At 49.9% G+C, this 14,712-nt stretch overlaps 1 protein-coding gene across 4 annotated transcripts in view; it reads left to right on the top strand.

Annotated features, from left to right (window-relative positions):
- BCAS3 (BCAS3 microtubule associated cell migration factor) overlaps positions 1-14,712 on the top strand; it is a 370,279-nt gene that overhangs the window by 354,066 nt on the left and 1,501 nt on the right. The window lies entirely within an intron of this gene.

Below are 14,712 nucleotides of genomic sequence, written 5' to 3'. Positions count from 1 at the left end.
GTAACATAACTGTATTATTATCAGGTCTTAACTTTTGCACAAAGAATATTTCTCCTTGTTCTAAAAGCAAACCCTCTGTCAGCTTTCAAAGGGTTACGTACATAACGTGGTCACAGGGGAACAAAACAAAAAATATCTAAGTGTCTCAAATCATTTCACAAATAACATTGTTCTATTTCTCTCCTTAAACGAACAAGAGTTTCTTTGATTTTTTTTTTTTTTAAGTCAAATTTAGGATTCTGCTGTTCAGAGCAGAGAGGTCACAAGGCCCTAATGTATTTAGCATTGACTGCCCTCTCTTGTAGTGCGTCTATTAGTCAGTAATTTGATTTGTACCTATTCATTTGCAGTCCCTGCAGGAGCTCTGAGCTGGCCCCAAGTATAATTGGTGCTGTCTCTATTTTTACATCATTAGATTAGCCCCGACTCCTGGCCACTTGTTGTCTGCGCTTGTCTGTCCATTTATACAACCTAATGTAACACAAAATTCATTACTGATCACATTACTTTCAACTCTGAAGCCAGCTTTGTGATAAACATTTTGTTAACCCTTTCTTGCCAGCACACAGACCTGGGGGATAAATGCACTTTCCCTTTGCAGAAAAATCAATATCATAATAAAACAGAGTGCAGTCACATTTCTAGATTTGTCATTCCTCCTGGAGAAAGAAATGGGGAGAAACATATATGAGATGACTAAATGATGTCTGCATCCAGGCATCTCGCGCTGCTGTATATGAAATGAGCTCAGCCATGTCCTTTCCACTAGAATATAAAGAAGTGACACAAGATAGGGCCAGCACTCAATTTAAAACTTAATTTCTTACTCATTGTTCTGCAAGTGTTTTAGCTCTTCTGTGCAGGCTGTAATCGGGTTACGACATTATTGGAACTGGTCATTTTTCTTCCAGTGCTTTGTCTCAAAGTAGTTAACAGAGAAATAATTCCCTTTCTCCTTAGAGATCTGTTATGGCGTTGGGGTTTGGTTTGCTTTGCTTTGGTTTGTGGCTTTTCTTCCTAACGTTTAAGCGAATTAATTTTCCTGCTGCAATACTCCAGCATTTCACAGGCAAACATAAAGCTCCATTCTGTCTGGCTTGGCTTTGCTCACATTTGACTGTTTCGCTGGGTACCTCCTAAAGCATTAAGCTTTTTGCATCACTGAGGCTTCTGCTATTGATTTCAAGGGGAACAAGAGGAAAGCCACGGTAGGTATTTGTTTAGGCCTGATTCTGCACAGGGCTGAGCATCCTTACGGCTCTGTTTGCAGCATCACGCCCATGAGGTGGTGCTTGCTCTTCAAAGAAATATATTTTGGTGCACGCAAAAGCTGTTGATTTTTAACGGTCTTCTAAGTTAATTTTCTGTTTGTACAGCTTGGCTTGGAAATCTGTTATTTTGGGTTTTCTAAATATTTAGAAACATTTCTCGGTGTTTATTAAATCTTCCCTTTAGAAGCCCGAGTCCTGAGGGCTGCCCCACACCGAGCGGTCCTGCACTGAGCAGGGTGCAGGGGACTAGGCAGCCATACCGGATTTTTCCGTCTCTAGTTTTTATGATTACCTTGTTATTCCTTTTAGGAGCCTTTGCGTGGTATTTTATGTAGGATATGACTTACGGCAAGCAGATCTTTCTTAATAAGTACGAGAGCCCTCCTCTCCCAGCATTTGAACCAGGACTGGTATTTTTACAGCTGTTTTGTGAGCCAAAACTTGTTGCAGCTGCTGAGGTGGTGGCAGAATAAAGACAAGACAGTTCCTCTCCCTCCTCCCCAGCCCAGCAGCCCTGGAGGGCCTTTCGGTATTTTGCTCGTTTTTACGGGAGCGATGTTAGGTGTGTGCAGCGGTGCTCCTAAAGCCTGGCTTGGCTGGGGGAGGGCGCGAGTCTCCGCTCAGCTCTGCCGCTCCCCTTGTGCCCCTCGGTCTCCGCTCCAGCTTTGCCATCTGAGCACCCGGGAGGCCAGAGCGCCCTGAAATCCCCGTACAGCCTTCCGTGACTCCCGTGACCCTCGCGTTAAGGACGAGCCGCCGCTCGGGTCGCGGCGCAGGGCACGCCGTGCGCTCGGTGGCAGAGGGTGCGTGGCCGGCCGGACCGCGTGCCACCACCCCGCTCCCACCCCGGGGTCCCGCTGTCAGGGTTCGTTAGGCTGACACCGCTCCCCTTTCTGCTTGCTCTGTAGTGCGGATCTCCTGCGCATCTTGCATTAACTCTTTGAAAGTTTGGGCCTTTCGTTATCTTAAAACGATGCGCGGCCAATTTGCCGGCTCCCCTTCCTGCCCGGGCAGAGCATTAACATCACGCTGATGCCGAGGGCATCTGCCGTTCCCTGGATTGTGAAAAGATGATGGCCCAAGTCATTGCAAAGCTCTCATAAACTATGCATTGCCCTCACCGGGGAGACGGGAGAGGAGGCTGTAGGATGGAAACCCATTTATGCAATAAATTGTTAAGCAGTCGAACTGTTAAATGAACGCTTCTTATTAGAGAGATATGATAAAGTATGAGTCACCAAACAGCACAATACACATTAACACAGCAAAACTCCCAGCACTAAATGGAAGGTCAAAAAGCTAAAACAATTAAAATATTCCAGCGTGAGCCAACCCTCTGGCCCTGCAGCTTGCAGTCCTCTCAGCCGCAGGGGCCCCTCTTCCACCACGGAATCTGCTCCTCACGCTTCGGCATCAGGAGGCACAAGTCCTTCGATGGGCTCCCGAAGTGCCACCTCCGCCAGCTCCAAGGGCCTTCTCCCACCCCTTCGGATGCCGTGTCATTCCCTATCGTCGTACTGCAGTCTGCAGCCCCGCCGTCACCTCTCATCGCCCCCGTGCCTTTCTCTAACGGAGTATCGGACAAGTAGCAGCCTGATTATTCTGATAATCTAGCCTTGCTATCCACGGTGGAGTCTGGGAATATCAGGGCTTGGGGCCGTATCCTCGCTTAACAGCGACGTTGTTCGCTATCTGATGGTCGTAGCGTGTCTAGTGGAGATGGTCAGGCAGAAAGTGGGGAGAGAGGGCAGGGGAAGAGGAGAAAAAACCCAGAGGGGGTTTTGGCCGGCAAGGATCTCCCCGATCAATGGGGAGGGAGACTCCCTGGGGCGCGTCCCGTGGGACCGGGTCTGGTGGCTGCCCCAGGAGGAAGCGGCGTTGTGGCCGAGTCCCCGGCAGTGCTGGGAACGGTTAGTTCTCCTTGGGGTATATATCGTAATTTGTGGTATGAAAAGATTAGCTTTCCTTCCATTCCTAGCCTGCTGTCTCCCCACCATGGATAATATATAAAACAGTAGACTTTTATTCATTAACATTTATGGGAGAATGTTAATATTAAACTGTAAGTGAAAAGCCCTATCTTATTGAATTCTTCTGCTGTGTTATTGGGAGCCTAATTACATTTTGCATTTAAATAAAAACCAGATGACGTTCAGGACAGTCAGGCAAGCATTCTGTAAGTGAGAATTTATCTTGCGATCTGGGTAAACAATGTCTCATCATTTAACAGTTATTATAAATAATGGGTTTTTAAGCACTTTGCTGGGAGTTCATATTGGCTCCACACGGGTTGCACTAAGGGAGAGAGAATTTCAGTGACATCTTCCAGGCATCCGGTGAGGAGGAATCATATCCTGAGCTCACTTCTCAAGCTGCAGCAGCTTTCATCCTCCTCTGTTTATTATTGCTCAATATCGTGTGCACAATCAGCTGACAAAAAAACTAAGAGTAAGAAAAATGACAGGTCGGTTGGAAGCGTCGTGCAAATGGCGAAACCACCTGTGCCGCGGCCCCAGCAGAAGCGGAGGGTGTTCGGGACCCCTGCGGAGGTCCGTGCAAGTGGTTGCGGCCCCCAAAGGCATATTCCTTCTGTGAAATTGGTGCTGTGTAAAAGTTGCATGTTCACAAAGAATGAAAAAGATGTTGAGGCAAAACGTAAAGACAAAAAGATAATAGACCGGCGGCTTTTTTCAGTGTTTCTGCTGGTGCCCTCTTAAATTACATCACTGGTAATTACATGCTTGGCAATGCGCGAGCTGATTTAGAAGGAGAGTAAAACTTCTAAAAAATGTAAATAGCTTTTTCCCCACTTCTGTTGTTCATATTCTGCGTTTCATTCCTGTCGCTTCAGACAAGGCGGCGGTGCTTTTGTTGCTAGCTGCCTTTTAGTCTTTGCTCCGTGTCCCTCAGACATTAGCGAGAGCCTCTGCGATTTCTCCCAGGCATTTCCCGTCACAGGCAGGGAGCCGCTTCCCCGCAGTCTGTCCCGCGTCCCGGGGAGGAAGGAATTAGTTTTCCGTGCAGCCAGAAATCGGTGGTAAGGGGATGAATTCTTTAAGCAACCATTCGCTGTTGTGGAAAGATGCGGAATTTGGGAGTGCCTGGTGCTGGCCGGTGGCGTGTCACCTCCTGACACGCCAGGAAGCCGCCCACCCTGTAAAATGGCTGTTCCAGGACGTAAACTGTTTACTGCCTTTTTCTACGAGAGGCATTTTGTCTCGTTTTCCAAGAAGACCCCCGCGGCTAAAATACCATCTTCTCTTACTTACTTATTTTTGGTATTTATTTGTTATTTCCTTGGTCAGTGACTTTCTCAGTATCTGCCCAACACATGAACTCTGTGTTTACATCAAAAGCTGATGGCGTTGTGAAAGACAAAGGGTCAGTATCACTTCTCCGACTGTTTCCAAAGATGTTTTTCTGGGAAGGCCGCAGGCAGGAAGGTGCCGGCAGGGTCAGGAGCCGGGACCTGCCCCGTTCCCTCCGCTCCGGCTCGGTGGCACAGCGAGGAGCTGCGGGTGGCTGGGGATGGGAGCGCATGCAGAATCCTGGCCGAGGTGAGCGGGACGGGAACGGTGGCGGTTCCCTAACCGGATACAGATAGCACCATACCGGGGGACGCAGAAGCGGTGCCATGCGGTGTGCTGCAGAGGGATGCTGGGACGCGTTGCTGTTCTTGTTCTCTCCTAAGGCGGAGCACAGCATTCCCATGGACGGCATCTCCCGTCTATTCCCAAGATCACCGTGCGCATGCCTCGCTGAGCAGCTGTTCCCATCACTGAGGCCAGGTTGTCAGGTGGAAATGATGTTTGGAGGCGTTAATCAAAAGACGAATTAACCTAGCAGCCTTCCTCCCTCAGCTGCAGCCGCGGAGGCAGCAGTGGGTGGGTGAATTGTACAGGGACAGATCCCTAGCCTGAAATCTGGGCGTGCTTTCAAAAAAAATCTTTAGATTATATCACGCTAGTATTGTGTTGCCTCTTTGGTTTATCTTTTGGAATTGCAGCTGGTCGCCCATCAAAACGTGAGTGAAAAGTCTGCAGAAGAACACAATGTGAAGAGCAGGTAGTTCTATTAACTTCACTGCCAGATGCCCAAGTAGAAGACAGAATCTGCACAGCTTGAGATGATTTAAGTTGCCTTTTATGTGGGACGCGGCCAGGGGAATGCCTTGGTTTGCCATTAGGTCTTTTAGATTTCACACAAGAGTTACCCTCCGCCACGCGCTCGTCCACGGGCTGCAGCTCGTTCAGGCGTTTGACAGTGCTTGTAAGAGTGTAACTAAAAAGGCAAAGTACATTAGAATCAATACTTGGAATAGTTTTTAAAATACGACTTTTAACAAGTGAAAACGTCCTGTTGACGTTTTTCAGCTGCCTTCTGGTTTCAGGAGAACGAATGCGAACTGCTGTGCTGAACGACTCCATTAACGAAGGGCCGAATCAAGCTTTGGATGTCATTTTTATCAAGGCTCTTTCATATTTATGTCTAACATCAGAATTTGGAGCTATATAAACAAGACAGAGTGTATTAAGAGCCTCAAGCAATCCTGCAAGAGAGCGAGCCTGCAAGGTTGGCCTGTTGTTTTTCCAGGCTCGGTTAATACTCAATCTAGGTAGAGACGTGATTTTGAGAGAGCTACTGCGAGCTTTGAGTGCTTCGTAAAATTAGGTCTGTTTAGAAAATCGGTCTGCTTGAAGCAGCGATGTCAACATAATCTTTAAAATAATTGACTAAATAGGTGAAATAAATTGCGTTTGGAACTAGGATTATTTGGGTGGGTTTGGAGTTTCTCAGCGACGCCAAAACCAGCGCCGGGGAAATGAAGGGAGGAGACCTCTGCTTCTTAGATTTCCACCTGAGCTTTTCGGGTCTGAGAGCCTTGAACCATTTAAATGAGCAGACAAGGCTGAATCTGCGGTGACATCAGTTCGTGAGCTTCAGCGAAGCTCTTCTGATTTGGACCAGCTGAGCATCTGCTCCCCCCCAAACTTTTTAACTTTTCCTTTGAATCGAACCCAAATCCCAGTCCGGTCTAGCTTCCTCCTCAGCATCAATCTGCACCGGGGAGACAGCCCAGAGCCTCTCAGTAGCTTTCCTCTCTGGCCCAAAAGGCCACTCTGTGTCAGAAGTACTAGAAGTTGTGCCAGAATTACTTTGCTTTGTAATATTATACTTTTAAAACGAACTCGGCGATACGTTTGTGTCAGAAGCACATAACGCACGTATGCGAGGTGCACACGGAGGCACGCTCCGAGCACAGTTGTTGCCCTCCAGGGCTGCCTTGTCTTCCTAACTGAGGGTTATTAAGGAGGCCCGATAATGGAGGGAGCATCACAAGAGGGGAAAAAAATAGATCTTAGACATGAAAGGTTCGGCGGGTCGGGCATGTCTGAAATCCCCCGTTCAGCGTATCGGCGAGGGGCTGCCCAGACCCTGAAGCAATTGCTGGATTTGTATTTTTGACCTTCAGGCAGCTTTTCCTTACCCAGCTTTTTTGCTGGGGCTCTTTGGCCGCACCGGGGCGGGAGGAGGGACCCCCAGCACTCCCCGAGTGCTCCCGCTCCTCACGCTCCTGCGCGGTGGCTTTGCTGCAGCTGCCTTTGAGACAGGACCCCCCCACCCCGAGATCTCGAGTGGCTCCAGCTCTGGTGGGAAAGGGGTTGCTTAGATCCCCACGTTGGGTCCAGACCTGCTCTGGAGAGAAGCGCGGTGGTTTCAGGAACAGGAGCATCACCTCCAGAACTTCTGAGCAAGATCCAAAGAGTCTGGAGGGTGTAGGGCACGGAGCTGGTAGGTGTCGTGAACGTGCAGATTACGTTGAATTTCTGTTTTCCTTTGTGGAGTCGCAGGCTGACAGAGGGGTCACTGTTGAGCAATCGGAGGCACTCCCATAACCCTGGGAATGAGAGACCAAACCCAGGAATTTTAATACAGTGTTTTCTCTGCAAATGCTTTCGGTCTGATATACACAGATGTGCTGCTTGCGTAACTGAAGATACAAGATAATTCTGCCTAAATACATTAAAAAAACTTGTATACAGACTGGCTTGCGCAGGAAATGGTGCATGACATACAAGGTACAATACAGGATTTATAGTAGCAACATATTGAAATTTTCAAGATGGGGTAGGAGGGGATTCCTTTAAACCCAAACAACTGTATCTGCATATTCGTTTTAAAAACTCTCCTAGAAACCTTGCACAAGGGGCCATAGGCTTCCATGATGGGGATGGGCTACAGAAATTGTTTTCTATAAGCATTTGACTGTTCTAGCTTTTGAGATTTCATATACTGACTAAAATCAGTAACTCATTCTTCTGAAGTGCCATTTATGTAGGAAAACATCCTAAACCTCTTTACAAAAATACACAGCGCTAGGAAACTTGAGATTATTTTTTAAAAGCTCTGCAGTCATTGTGAAAGTGCCTATCATGAAGAATATTCTCCCTCTAAATGCTAGTCCTTTATCTAGTGCACTTTTAACCTTCCATAAAATGTTCGGAGTCAAGTCTGGCAAGATGCCAAAGTCTTGGGTCTCCTGCTCCATGGACTCGAGTCGCACGGAGCTTTTTGGGTTCTCTTTTTAAAGGAAAAAACAAGCTGCTGGTGGGCGGTGGGTTGTTGGGGTGGGTTTTTTTTGGTAGACAAAATTCTTTAGAAGTTCATGCATGAAAATGTTTTGTCCGTATCTCAACAATCTCTTCGTGCCTGAAGTAAACCCAGACATTTATGTAAGTTCAGATGTCCTCCCCATTTCGCAAGTGTTAGTTGTTTGGCATCTTCGCACTGAAATAAGGCACTAGAAATGAAATTTGTGGTCTCGGAGGGGCACTGATGTTCAGAAGGCTCAGTCTTCAAGCCCCTGGTTATCCCCTGCCTGCTGTACCTCCTCATCTCCTTGCTAGATCCTGCCACCTTTTTTCCAACGTGCCAGGTTTCATCTCCGAGTGCACGGCATGAACGAACTCTGTGTGGATTCAGCATTAGAGTTACCGTAAGGTAGTTTGACAGTGCCTAATATTTTACATAGGCCACTGAATTCTGATTTCAGAGAGGTTGTTCAGGCAGCGTTTGCCAGTCTTTGTCACTCTGCAAATTTAATGTAGGTGCTTTTGTGGTGCCTCAACATCTTTCGGGTTGCAGCAGGAGGAAATGGTTTTAATACGGGGATTGATTGTCGGTGGTCACATGCCGTGGTGTTACAGTTCCTCTTTTGAATGGAGTGTAAAATCTCTTTTTTCGAACTGCTGGTTTAAAAAAAGGAAAAAGAAACATTTCTTAGGAGCAGCTCTATGCCGGCCACCCGAAACCGCAGGAAATCGGTCCCCGCAGCTGCCTGCGCCGGTTGCCGGAGCGCGGGGGGAACTGGCACGGGTTAATGGCTTCTGCAGGAGCGGGGCGTGGGGCAGAGAGCAGGTTTAATTGACTTTTAGACATTGTCATAATCATACGAACTTGTAAACATTATAGTAATGTATAAAGCTGGGAGCCGACTTTCTGTCTGTGCTCCCTTTGGAAAGGAGCAACGGAAAAATCCATTTGCCCAGAAATTTCTTTTCAGCCATCTCAAATGAAAAGGAGCTTGGAAAATTAAGAGCTTTAACGAGTACTTGGTGCTTCCGTTTCACTACAGTTTAATATTAACGATTTTTGCTTATCCGAATACCCAAAAGCGCAGGTTCCCCGGGGGGGCGGTGCCCCCCCTGCCCTCGCCGCCAGCGGGTCCCTGCGCGGGGCCGCGGCCGCCAGCGGGGCTGGAGCCAGCTCCGCAGGTCCTCGCCTCGGAGCAGCCGCCCAGGGTGGTGGAGATGGATTATAATTAGAGCTCCCTCGTTAGCATAATTGTATTTCGTTAAAAAAAAAAAAACCTGAATACCCCAGACAAACCTACAACTGCGGTAGCAGTGATGCGGTTTCCAAGACTTTGTGTTAGGGGCGGTATTTCTGCGTCCCGGTTCGGTTTACGACTTCGCATCGGCTTTTGAGCCCTTTTCTGCCTTGGGCTGCGCCGTGCCCGTCCCCGGCAGCGGCACCGGCTCCCGGGGGGACCGGTTATGATGTTCATAGTAAATGCTCATGCAGAAATAGAGCCAAAAGTGTCCAGCTGAGTTTGGGATGTTGTCTAAACACTGAAAGATGGAGAGCTTACGTGTAAAAGTGCGTGTCGGCGTACAGGGGAGCGGAAGGCGCGCGTTGGGGGCCGGTGCGAGCTCCTCCATGGGAGCACGTCCCGCTCCCTTCGGCAGCAGTCAGTAAAATGAAAATGTTTAACTAATCCATTCACTGGGGAGCGTTGTGTAAATTACAAACAGTTTAAGAGATCCTCAAGACTTCCATTGTGTTAATACAAATTGCCTTTTAGTGTTCGCTTTATATAGGATCCTTTTGAATGAGAATCCAGATGGCAGAAGCTCCATAATTATTATTCATTACAGTTAATAAGTAACACTCGGAAGCCCCAGTCAGCTCTGCAAGTCCCCCATGATAGGCGTTGTGCAAATGTAAGGGTAAAAAAATAGTCCTTACTGCAGAATATTTTAGGATTCCCGTTCAAGACAAGAAGGTATGAAGGGCCCTTACGTTTGCCCGCCCAGGAGGACAGACCGGGCTGTCGTTTTGAGAGCTCTGTCTGCAGGGAGTCTTCTCACTTCTCCTCCGAATGAAGGAAATTCTCTTTCATTTTAAAATGAAGCTCTAATTTTGACCTTTTAGCTGTTCGTGCAAAAACTGCTGGTGGGCGGGGGGAGGCGGTTTTAGTACGCAGCACCTTGTTTCTCTTCCCCACCGCTGGAAAATGCCCGTCTTGCATCCTCATTTCGGGGAGGGGGCCGAGGAGGTTCCCGCGCTCGCGGCCCCGTTGGCGCACGACGGAGCCCAAAAAGTTCCCCGAAACAATTGCCGTCAATGACAGAAATGAAATCGAGGAGATTCAAGCCCTGCTGGCCATTACCCCGCTTCCCGCATTCCTACTTGTTAATTGTCTAATTCCTAACGAGTCTTCAGGCGGCTGACGGACTTTCTGATGCGTGCTCACTCCGACGCTTCCTTCCCTCCCTTCCCCGGCCTCATCCCTCACCAGAGACCTTGTTCCTTTAAAAATGCCATCCTTAAAAATCAGAAATACTCAGCCCAGCCAAAGGAAAAGGGAACTTGACATTAGTTGAGCTTGAAAGGCTCGGTGCTGTGAAAAGTGACTGACGTGTGAAAAGAGGCTACAATTAGTTCTTTCCCCGAGCACTCTCCCATTCAGTCCAGGGTCACTCCTTCAGCGAGCTGCGGCTTTGAGGGTAATGTGTTGTGACAGTTTGAGATGATGAAGAATAATTCTTGTATTCAGAGTTGCTGCCGCTTCCCCGCTGCCCTGACACATCAGGCTGCTGTCATTGTATCATTTATCCCGGCTGCGGCTCCGCCGGGCTGTGCGGGAGCCTGGGCAGCCCTCGGTAGGTAAGAGGAAAGGGTCAGCTCTTCCAGCAAATTATTTTGGAGGATATTTTGAAACTGTGCTTAACAGGGGAAAGCAAACAGAGAGAAAGGAAAAACCATTAGAAGAAATAATGCACTGGAGATGAGATTTTTGAGTAGACATAAAGGAGATGCCACGGCTTCAAGTGGACCACTACAGAGAGAGCACGAATAAGAAAGGCAGCATAATTTATGAGTGTTCCGGGCAAAAGAGGGCTATATAGATTTTCTTCAGGCATTGGATTAATGCGCCATATAAAATGGTTTCACATTTAAGCTTGGCAGGGCTTTATACCTTTCTAGATTTGACGGGGTCCTTTGACAGTTCCTGGAGCTTTCTGGAATTGAGGGTGCAGCCGCCTCGCTGGACGGGGGACGGCACCGCTCCCCTGGACCTGAGGCCCCCGGGCTGTCCCCAGAGCAGCTCCTCCTCCTCCTCTTCCTCCTCTCCACCTTGGCAGCCAGCTCGGGGACAGTGGAGAGCGGCTTGGGCGGCGGAACAAGGGACGGGACTGTCCGGCTGCAGCGTGGCGGTTGGGAATATTAGCAGAAAGAAACGTTTCTTGGGAGGTTTCGTTTTCAATTTCTCATGCAACGCCGCGGGAAGGCCGTGCTGGTGCCAGTCTGCGGGCAGGCCCGCTGGAAGTAATGCCAAGCAGAGAGCAGCCAGCATTTGCTTTGCAACACCTTTAATGCCCCGTTGCTCTCCAAGGAGCATCCGTGTTTCCGGAGACGCTGCAGGGCCATGGGAGGGGGACCCCGGCCGGCCGCTCGCCGTGCCGCCTCCCCCCCCCCCGGCTCGGGACCACCGCTCCTCCCCACGCCGCCGGCGGCGAGGATTCTTACTGCCGCCTCCTTCACCACGGCAGCAAGCGCGTGCACCCTGAAAATCCCTGTTATTCTGGGACCCTGGGTGATGCCAGCGGTGCCCATTGCTGTTACCGTCAAAAGCGCAGGCAGGGCTGTTCCCGGCTCCCCTGAAGTGACTTTCTCCTCATGGCTTCAGCAGATGTTCCTGCTCCTTCGTCTTTTTTCCCGTCGTCTTTTTTTTTTTTTTTAGGGCAGTCAGGACTTTGTGAGTCGTTTCCTCCGGGGACATGGGCAGGTTTTAGTATTTACGTTTCCAGTATTAGCATTTATTTGTATTTGTGTTTGTTTTTCACGGGCTTTTGAAAGCCTCAGGGAGCCATTTATGGGGCCAAAATAATGCAAGTGCTGGTCTTCTCACAGTATTTCATTTCCTTGATGGTGGAAATGCTACGAGAAGAGCAGGTCTCATGTTATTTTGACCCCATAAATAGCTCCCAGAGGCCCCTTTCTTCCTTCTCCCACCCACTCCCCCCCAAATCAAATATTTAGGTTTCTGCAAGGCCTGACTTCTCAACCCTGGTTATCTTGCTTCAGCAGAAGCAAATTGCAGTTATTACAAAATAGCCAGAGAGTCTATAAGGCCGAATGGGTTTTATATGATGCACAATTTGTTGGCTACTGTACAAGTTCATTAAAGTGTATCGTAAGAGGTTGTTTTACTGGTACATTTAAGGAAGTTAATACATCTCGACAGTATATGCATGGGGAAACGCAGATACAATAACCCTCAGACATGCTGGGGCCAAGTCCATTCCTGGCGTAACTCCACCAAAGTAAACGAAATCACTTGCCGGGCAGCCGTGTCCTGCTCTGCCGGCGGTGCTGAGCCTCGCTTCCGCGCAGCCGCCGCTGCTCCAGGCTCTCCTGCCGCTCGCCCCCATCTTTTTGCGGCAGGATCCTGGTTTCTCCCTGTATTTTGAGTTTTTCAGCGAGCGTGTTCCCAGCACAGAGGACATCAGTGGTCTGACCGGTTATGTGACACATCTGAGTTAGGTCTGGGAAGTATTTCGCCTCCTTCCAGCTGTGCCGCAGGGCTCGGCTGCTCCGTCCCGGGGCAGTGGGAGGGCAGCGCTGCCTGCGCTGCCGGTCTGTAGGGACCTGCCTCTTCTGATACCCAACAGCCCCACCACGCCGTTGCGGCTCCTTCTGCACTTGTTGGGTCTATCCAGGCATGGGGTCTATCAGAAATTGCCCCCCAGTTTTTTACCCCATAAGAAGAAGGGTGTCCCCACGTCATGGAGCCGTTCCCAGTCTTGTCTGAGCTTCCTGCAGGAATGGCGTCAACATTCCTGTGCATGTGCCTCTGCCATGCCCTGATCTGCTGGAAGGTCTGGGAGGAAAGATAGTAGTTTGCACTAGACCTTTGTTGTTTAATTATACTTTTTTATTCATTAAACAGCTGGGAAGAAAATGGACTAATCTGGGGGAATGTAGGAAAACGTGCTGACTGTGGCCTGGGGGGTCATACGTGCCGCGCAGGTAGTCCCTGGTGACCGTGTAATGGCTAATTGCACATCTCGCGTGACCCAGCCGTGCACGAGAGCCGGGCTGGGCGAGGGCAAGAGCCCAATTTCCTGAGCGCAGCGGTGCTTTCTGCTGCAGCGGTCAAGAGTTTTACAATGCTTTCTTAGGTATCAAAATACATTGCTCGTCTGCCTCACCGTGTAATTAGTTCCAGAGCGAGCGGATTCGCAATGCGGGGCTGTTTGAGAGCGCCCAGGCTCATTTGCCCAGGGGAACGTGTGCGTTTGCCATCTGCGGCGCTTGGGATGGCAGCTCGGATGCAGGAGCTTTTAGCTTGACCCCTTCTGAACCCAAAGCAGGCTCTGGGCAGGCTGGAGGGCTGGAAAACTTCCCCTCCAGTTCCTCTTGAGCCTTTGCATCTCTTTTACCCTCTCTTCTGTCCCTCCCCGTTGCTAACTGAAGGGGTTTATGTGCCTGACAGCAGCGAGGGGAGCTCACGGCCGCTGTGCTCGGAGGGGTGGCAGAGCGGGAGCAGCGGCCGGGCCGGGACGGGACCCCAGCCAGGCCCTGCGCCCATCGCTCTGCCTCCCCGGTTCTTTGTCCATGCGTTTTCCCTGGCTGGCATCAGTCTCTGCAGTGCCACCCCCTGGCAGTCCCCCGCAGAGGTGACAAGTTCTGCCGCCTGCAGAAATCCCGCAGCCCCCAGAAAGCCTCCCTGCGAGCCCAAATTCCCCAAAATCCCACCCCGGCAGGGCATGCGGTCCCACACGAGTCACCGAAGGACAGGCAGGACGCGGCGTGGCCAAGGACAGGCAGGAGCTGGCAGGAGTCACTGCTCGGCCCCAAGGGACAGGAACGGCCGCGCAGGAGCCACGGGGCTGCGGGGGAACAAGTGCTCCCTCGCTCTTTCCCTCTCCCTTCTTTTGCTACGGTTAGTGAAAACACAACATTTGCCTGCAAATCAATTATAGCTTAAAAAGAGAGCGAGAGAGAAGCAAGCCGGTGAGGAGGTCAGCGGCCCGCGCGCTGTTCGGGGAGCCCCAGCCTGCCCAGCGCGGCGATGGCTGCCCAGCGCCCGAGAGCTCTGACGTGGGACGTTTAACCGAAGCCAGCTGTGTGCGGAGGGAGATAAAAGCCCCAAATCAGACAGGATAAGCACAGTATTAGTGTGGGATACGCCACTCATTTCTGATTTAAATTACTGTTTTTACTTCCTGAACTCATGGGAGAGTAAGGATGTGAGGAAAATGAAGAGGTTTAGACATGGACATTCCTTCACTAAATACCGGCAAGAAATTGTGATTAATGCAGCTGAGGTCATTATCATCGCTGCTTATAGGGTGACCGGTTTCCTGCTGATTTGTTTTTCATGTATCCTGGGCAGATTATCTCCCTTGCAAGTTACCTCCATGATCAAGGATTAAATCCCCAAGCCCTCCTTCGCTAGGTGTGCGCTCACCGGGCTGTTATCCCTGCAGTGCCCAGGTAGCAAACAGGAGCTGTGCCGTCTCCGAGGATGCTGGGGCGGGATGCTTTTTGTTTTAGCGAAGAACTGACTTTCTGCTTTTGCTGTGCACTTCATGTATAGGTACGTCCTTATCGTGGAGTCCCATTGCAGCAAAAGGACTGTTGTGGTGTT

This window comes from Gavia stellata, chromosome 25 (genome assembly GCF_030936135.1).
Source record: "Gavia stellata isolate bGavSte3 chromosome 25, bGavSte3.hap2, whole genome shotgun sequence".
In the NCBI taxonomy this organism is placed as follows: Eukaryota; Metazoa; Chordata; class Aves; order Gaviiformes; family Gaviidae; genus Gavia; species Gavia stellata.
This window is presented reverse-complemented; position numbering and strand designations above follow the sequence as displayed.